At 42.0% G+C, this 6,822-nt stretch overlaps 1 pseudogene; it reads right to left on the bottom strand.

Moving 5' to 3' along the window:
* Positions 1 to 526: 526 nt before the first annotated feature.
* On the bottom strand, positions 527 to 1,315 carry LOC134479970 (EH domain-containing protein 3-like; annotated as a pseudogene).
* Between the last annotated feature and the right edge of the window lie 5,507 nt (positions 1,316 to 6,822).

The raw sequence follows: 6,822 nt of genomic DNA, 5'->3' as shown, positions 1-6,822 counted from the left end.
TTTTAATTGGTTCATTTGCTTCCTTGACTCTTTGTTCTTTGAGTTTTTGATATTAATGTTCTGTCAAATATAGGTTTAGCAAGAATTCTCTAGAATTCCGTGGCATCCTTCTTCACTTGATGGTCTTCTTAGCTGAATAGAAGCTTTTTAGTTGTATAAATTTCCATTTGTCGATTGTTGACTTATAATTATTTCTTGCTAATTTCCTTGTCCAATTTCGGTGAGACGATGGTAAAACTAGTTTTCTTCCTCCCCACCTTTTTAAAATTTTTTTAAAATTAAAGTTTATATAAAAATAAAGATTATTCATTTCTTGGAAACTTTGTTTTGTTTGTGAATCTTTCAGGCCACAAAGTCCATTTTTTTGTGTGTGTACTAAAAGTATTGTCTGTTGGTTTTCTTTAGTTGTTAATGAATTTTGTCAATTTTGCTCGCAGGTGATTCTTGACAGGATGGAGTTAGCGATGATGTAAACTAAAGCCCATTCAACAAAACCCTTGATTTTAAGTTTTGTTGAGGCAGAGTTTCACCTAGTCAAGTCCGGCCTCAAACTGGCTGTGCAGTGAACCCATGATGTGTCCTCCTCTGGTGTGTTCACGATCTTCCCCAGGGACCACATGAGGGCCCCATATACCCGCGTCAGCTGCTGGGTCTCCATCTGGCCAGCCTTGTTCAACACTACTCGCATCTTGTCCTCATGGTTCTTGAGAGCCTTGATGACTTCTGAGAACTCATCAGAGATGTCCAGCTTGTGGGCGTCAAAGAGCAGGATGATTCGGTCCATCCGCTCAGCAAACCATTTGAGGAGAGCAGCAAAATCATACCCTCGGCTGATCCCCTGCTTCTCGCCAGAGAGGATCCCCCGTGTGTCGATGACACTGATACTTTCTAGAACAGCGTTGGGCAGCTGGGCACACACAAACCTATTCAGGAAGGCATTGCCGAAGGCGTTAAGCTTTCTGAAGGGTTTCTTCGGATCCACCACCAGGGCGTTCCCAGGGATGATCCCCTCCACATCTCCCTGTATCACTGCTATGAAGGAATCAGTGGTTGGCTCAGGTCCAATCCTCATGCCAGGAAAATCCTGTTCCAGCAGGTACCTGATGAAGGTGGTCTTTCCGGTAGAGTATTGGCCCACCAACAGGACCATGGGCTTGTTGTCGAAATCGGCATCCTCCAGGGCCGGTGAGTGAAACTCGTGGAAGCGGTAATACTCTTCCAGAGGCAGCAGCTCGGTCTTGTAGAGTTTCTTGAGTTCCTCGCTCACAGTCTGGAAGACCTCAGGGTCCTTCTTGCGGCGATCATCAGCGATCATCGTTACCCAGCCAGCTGAACATTGTGGCAGCTGGGAGAAGGCTCCAGGGAGCGACACTCACCTAGCTCGAACCACGCAGCCACAGCAGCCTTACCAGAGCTTGGGGCTCAGATACACCATGGCCGGGGCTGCCCCAGCTGCTGGATCCAGTCCAGCCCCAGCTTCATCCACAGCCTAGTTGGGGAAGAGGATGCTGCGGATTGTGTCAGGAGAACTGCAGCCTTGGAAATTAAAGACGAACCTTCTGGGAAGCCGAAGCGTGAGTTCTGGGTCTCCCCAGATAGGTAGCTAAAGGATGCTGGAGCTCCGCTGCTGCGGTGTCCAGTTAGCTGCCCGCCGCGTTTAAATGCTAGACCCTCCCTCCACAGTCTCATTCTCTCTTCTATCCTCCAACCCGCTTTCCTCACTTCCTTTTTACTAGGTCAAAGAGTCCCATGACTAGGTAAGTCCCAGAAGACTTTTTAAAATAGTATCTTATTAAGTCTTTGCAAATTTGGTAGAACAAATTTGAATCTTATTAATCCCCCCACCTCCTCCCAATTTCTCCCAGGCTCACCTCCTTCCTTTAAGCAGCTTAAAGAAACCTTGAGTTCTTTGGTTGTTTAAGCTTTAAAGGACAGAAGTCAGGTGTTTCAATGGCTCTTCCTGGACCTCTCAGTTACAAGAGTCAAGAGGCTTTGTTCACATTCACTCCGAAAACCAAGAAGAGGCTCCAAGGCAGACAGATGTTCCACATCCTGGACAGTCTCGCATCAGTCAGGTATACCTCAGAACCAAAATGCTCGTTTAGTGTTGTCTGTGAAATGAAAAGGACACATTTCTGTGTTTCTGATGCTTTCCTAAGGCAACAAGACCATGGAGGTTCAAACTGGTCAGTGAACTGCCCAAGTTTACCACACAGCTAGTTCTTTTTTTTTAAATTTATTTAATACTTAATAATAATTCTTTGGTTTCTGGGCAAACATCCCCCTCCCCCCTCCCCTTCCTTATGGGTGTTCCCCTCCCAACCCTCCCCCCATTGCCGCCCTCCCCCCACCAGTCTAGTTCACTGGGGGTTCAGTCTTAGCAGGACCCAGGGCTTCCCCTTCCACTGGTGCTCTTACTAGGATATTCATTGCTACATATGAGGTCAGAGTCCAGGGTCAGTCCATATATAGTCTTTAGGTAGTGGCTTAGTCCCTGGAAGCTCTGGTTGCTTGGCATTGTTGTTCATATGGGGTCTCGAGCCCCTTCAAGATCTTCCAGGTCTTTCTCTGATTCCTTCAACGGGGGTCCTATTCTCAGTTCAGTGGTTTGCTGCTGGCATTCACCTCTGTATTTGCTGTATTCTGGCTGTGTCTCTCAGGAGTGATCTACATCCGGCTCCTGTCGGTCTGCACTTCTTTGCTTCATCCATCTTGTCTAATTGGGTGGCTGTATATGTATGGGCCACATGTGGGGCAGGCTCTGAATGGGTGTTCCTTCAGTCTCTGTTTTAATCTTTGCCTCTCTCTTCCCTGCCAAGGGTATTCTTGTTCCCCTTTTAGAGAAGGAGTGAAGCATTCACATTTTGATCATCCGTCTTGAGTTTCATTTGTTCTAGGCATCTAGGGTAATTCAAGCATTTGGGCTAAAAGCCACTTATCAGTGAGTGCATACCATGTATGTCTTTCTGTGATTGGGTTAGCTCACTCAGGATGATATTTTCCAGTTCCAACCATTTGCCTACGAATTTCATAAAGCCGTTGTTTTTGATAGCTGAGTAATATTCCATTGTGTAGATGTACCACATTTTCTGTATCCATTCCTCTGTTGAAGGGCATCTGGGTTCTTACCAGCTACTGGCTATTATAAATAAGGCTGCGATGAACATAGTGGAGCACGTGTCTTTTTTATATTTTGGGGCATCTTTTGGGAATATGCCCAAGAGAGGTATAGCTGGATCTTCAGGCAGTTCAATGTCCAATTTTCTGAGGAACCTCCAGACTGATTTCCAGAATGGTTGTACCAGTTTGCAATCCCACCAACAATGGAGGAGTGTTCCTCTTTCTCCGCATCCTTGCCAGCATCTGCTGTCACCTGAGTTTTTGATCTTAGCCATTCTCACTGGTGTGAGGTGAAATCTCAGGGTTGTTTTGATTTGCACTTCCCTTATGACTAAAGATGTTGAACATTTCTTTAGGTGTTTCTCAGCCATTCAGCATTCCTCAGCTGTGAATTCTTTGTTTAGCTCTGAACCCCATTTTTTAATAGGGTTATTTGTCTCCCTGCGGTCTAACTTCTTGAGTTCTTTGTATATTTTGGATATAAGGCCTCTATCTGTTGTAGGATTGGTAAAGATCTTTTCCCAATCTGTTGGATGCCGTTTTGTCCTAACCACAGTGTCCTTTGCCTTACAGAAGCTTTGCAGTTTCATGAGATCCCATTTGTCGATTCTTGACCTTAGAGCATAAGCCATTGGTGTTTTGTTCAGGAAATTTTTTCCAGTGCCCATGTGTTCCAGATGCTTCCCTAGTTTTTCTTCTATTAGTTTGAGTGTATCAGGTTTGATGTGGGGGTCCTTGATCCACTTGGACTTAAGCTTTATACAGGGTGATAAGCATGGATCAATGTGCATTCTTCTACATGTTGACCTCCAGTTGAACCAGCACCATTTGCTGAAAATGCTATCTTTTTTCCATTGGATGGTTTCGGCACCTTTGTCAAAAATCAGGTGCCCATAGGTGTGTGGGTTCATTTCTGGGTCTTCAATTCTATTCCATTGGTCTATCTGTCTGTCTCTGTAGAAATACCACGCAGTTTTTATCACTATTGCTCCGTAATACTACTTGAGTTCAGGGATAGTGATTCCCCCTGAAGTCCTTTTCTTGTTGAGGATAGTTTTAGCTATCCTGGGTTTTTTGTTATTCCAGATGAATTTGCAAATTGTTCTGTCTAACTCTTTGAAGAATTGGATTGGTATTTTGATGGGGATTGCATTGAATCTGTAGATCGCTTTGGGTAAAATGGCCATTTTTACTATATTAATCCTGCCAATCCATGAGCATGGGAGATCTTTCCATCTTCTGAGGTCTTCTTCAATTTCTTTCTTCAGTGTCTTGAAGTTCTTATTGTACAAATCTTTTACTTGCTTGGTTAAATTCACACCGAGGTGCTTTATATTATTTGGGTCTATTATGAAGGATGTCATTTCCCTAATTTCTTTCTCGGCTTGTTTCTCTTTTGTGTAGAGGAAGGCTACTGATTTATTTGAGTTAATTTTATACCCAGCCATTTTGCTGATGTTGTTTATCAGCTTTAGTAGTTCTCTGGTGGAACTTTTGGGATCACTTAAATAAACTATCATATCATCTGCAAATAGTGATATTTTGACTTCTCTTTTTCCGATCTGTATCCCCTTGACCTCCTTTTCTTGTCTGATTGCTCTGGCTAGAACTTCAAGAACTATATTGTATAAGAAGGGAGAGAGTGGGCATCCTTGTCTAGTCCCTGATTTTAGTGGGATTGCTTCAAGTTTCTCTCCATTTAGTTTAATGTTAGCAACTGGTTTGCTGTATATGGCTTTTACTATGTTTAGGTATGGGCCTTGAATTCCTATTCTTTCCAGGACTTTTATCATGAAGGGGTGTTGAATTTTGTCAAATGCTTTCTCAGCATCTAATGAAATGATCATATGGTTTTGTTCTTTCAGTTTGTTTATATGATGGATCACGTTGATGGTTTTCCGTATATTAAACCATCCCTGCATGCCTAGGATGAAGCCTACTTGATCATGGTGGATGATTGTTTTGATGTGCTCTTGGATTCGGTTCGCCAGAATTTTATTGAGTATTTTTGCGTCGATATTGATAAGGGAAATTGGTCTGAAGTTCTCTTTCTTTGTTGGGTCTTTGTGTAGTTTAGGTATAAGAGTATTGTGGCTTCATAAAAGGAATTCAGGAGTGATCCATCTGTTTCAATTTTGTGGAATAGTTTGGATAATATTGGTATGAGGTCTTCTACGAAGGTTTGATAGAATTCTGCACGAAACCCGTCTGGACCTGGGCTCTTTTTTGTTGGGAGACCTTTAATGACTGCTTCTATTTCCTTAGGAGTTATGGGGTTGTTTAACTGGTTTATCTGTTCCTGATTTAACTTCGATACCTGGTATCTGTCTCGGAAATTGTCCATTTCCTGTAGATTTTCAAGTTTTGTTGAATATAGGCTTTTATAGTAAGATCTGATGATTTTTTTGAATTTCCTCTGAATCTGTAGTTATGTCTCCCTTTTCATTTCTGATTTTGTTAATTTGGACACACTCTCTGGGTCCTCTCATTAGTCTGGCTAAGGGTTTATCTATCTTGTTGATTCTCTCAAAGAACCAACTTTAGGTTCTGTTGATTCTTTCTATGGTCCTTTTCGTTTCTACTTGGTTGATTTCAGCTCTGAGTTTGATTATTTCCTGCCTTCTACTCCTCCTGGGTGTATTTGCTTCTTTTTGCTCTAGAGCTTTTAGGTGTGCTGTCAAGCTGCTGACATATGCTCTTTCCTGTTTCTTTCTGCAGGCACACAGTGCTATGAGTTTTCCTCTTAGCACAGCTTTCATTGTGTCCCATAAGTTTGGGTATGTTGTACCTTCATTTTCATTAAATTCTAGAAAGTTTTTAATTTCTTTATTTCTTCCTTGACTAGGTTATCATTGAGTAGAGCATTGTTCAATTTCCACGTATATGTGGGCATTCTTCCCTTATTGTTATTGAAGACCAGTTTTAGGCCGTGGTGGTCCGATAGCACGCATGGGATTATTTCTATCTTTCTGTACCTGTTGAGGCCCGTTTTTTGACCAACTATATGGTCAATTTTGGAGAAACTACCAAGAGGAGCTGAGAAGAAGGTATATCCTTTTGCTTTAGGATAGAATGTTCTATAAATATCCGTTAAGTCCATTTGGCTCATGACTTCTCTTAGTCTGTCTACATCTCTGTTTAATTTCTGTTTCCATGATCTGTCCATTGATGAGAGTGGGGTGTTGAAATCTCCCACTATTATTGTGTGAGGTGCAATGTGTGTTTTGAGCTTTAGTAAGGTTTCTTTTACGTATGTAGGTGCCCTTGTATTTGGGGCATAGATATTTAGGATTGAGAGTTCATCTTGGTGCATTTTTCTTTGATGAATATGAAGTGTCCTTCCTTATCTTTTTTGATGACTTTTAATTGAAAATTGATTTTATTTGATATTAGAATGGCTACTCCAGCTTTCTTCTTCTGACCATTTGCTTGGAAATTTGTTTTCCAGCCTTTCACTCTGCGGTAGTGTCTGTCTTTGTCTCTGAGGTGTGTTTCCTGTAGGCAGCAGAATGCAGGGTCCTCGTTGTGTATCCAGTTTGTTAATCTATGTCTTTTTATTGGGGAGTTGAGGCCATTGATGTTGAGAGATATTAAGGAATAGTGATTATTGCTTCCTGTTATATTCATATTTGGATGTGAGGTTATGTTTGTGTACTTTTCTTCTCTTTGTTTTGTTGCCAAGACGATTAGTTTCTTTTTTTT

The sequence above is a fragment of the Rattus norvegicus genome, chromosome 8 (genome assembly GCF_021556685.1).
Source record: "Rattus norvegicus strain SHRSP/BbbUtx chromosome 8, alternate assembly SHRSP_T2T, whole genome shotgun sequence".
Taxonomy (NCBI): domain Eukaryota; kingdom Metazoa; phylum Chordata; class Mammalia; order Rodentia; family Muridae; genus Rattus; species Rattus norvegicus.
Note: the sequence above shows the minus strand (reverse complement) of the source record. Positions and strands in the feature narration are given on the sequence as shown.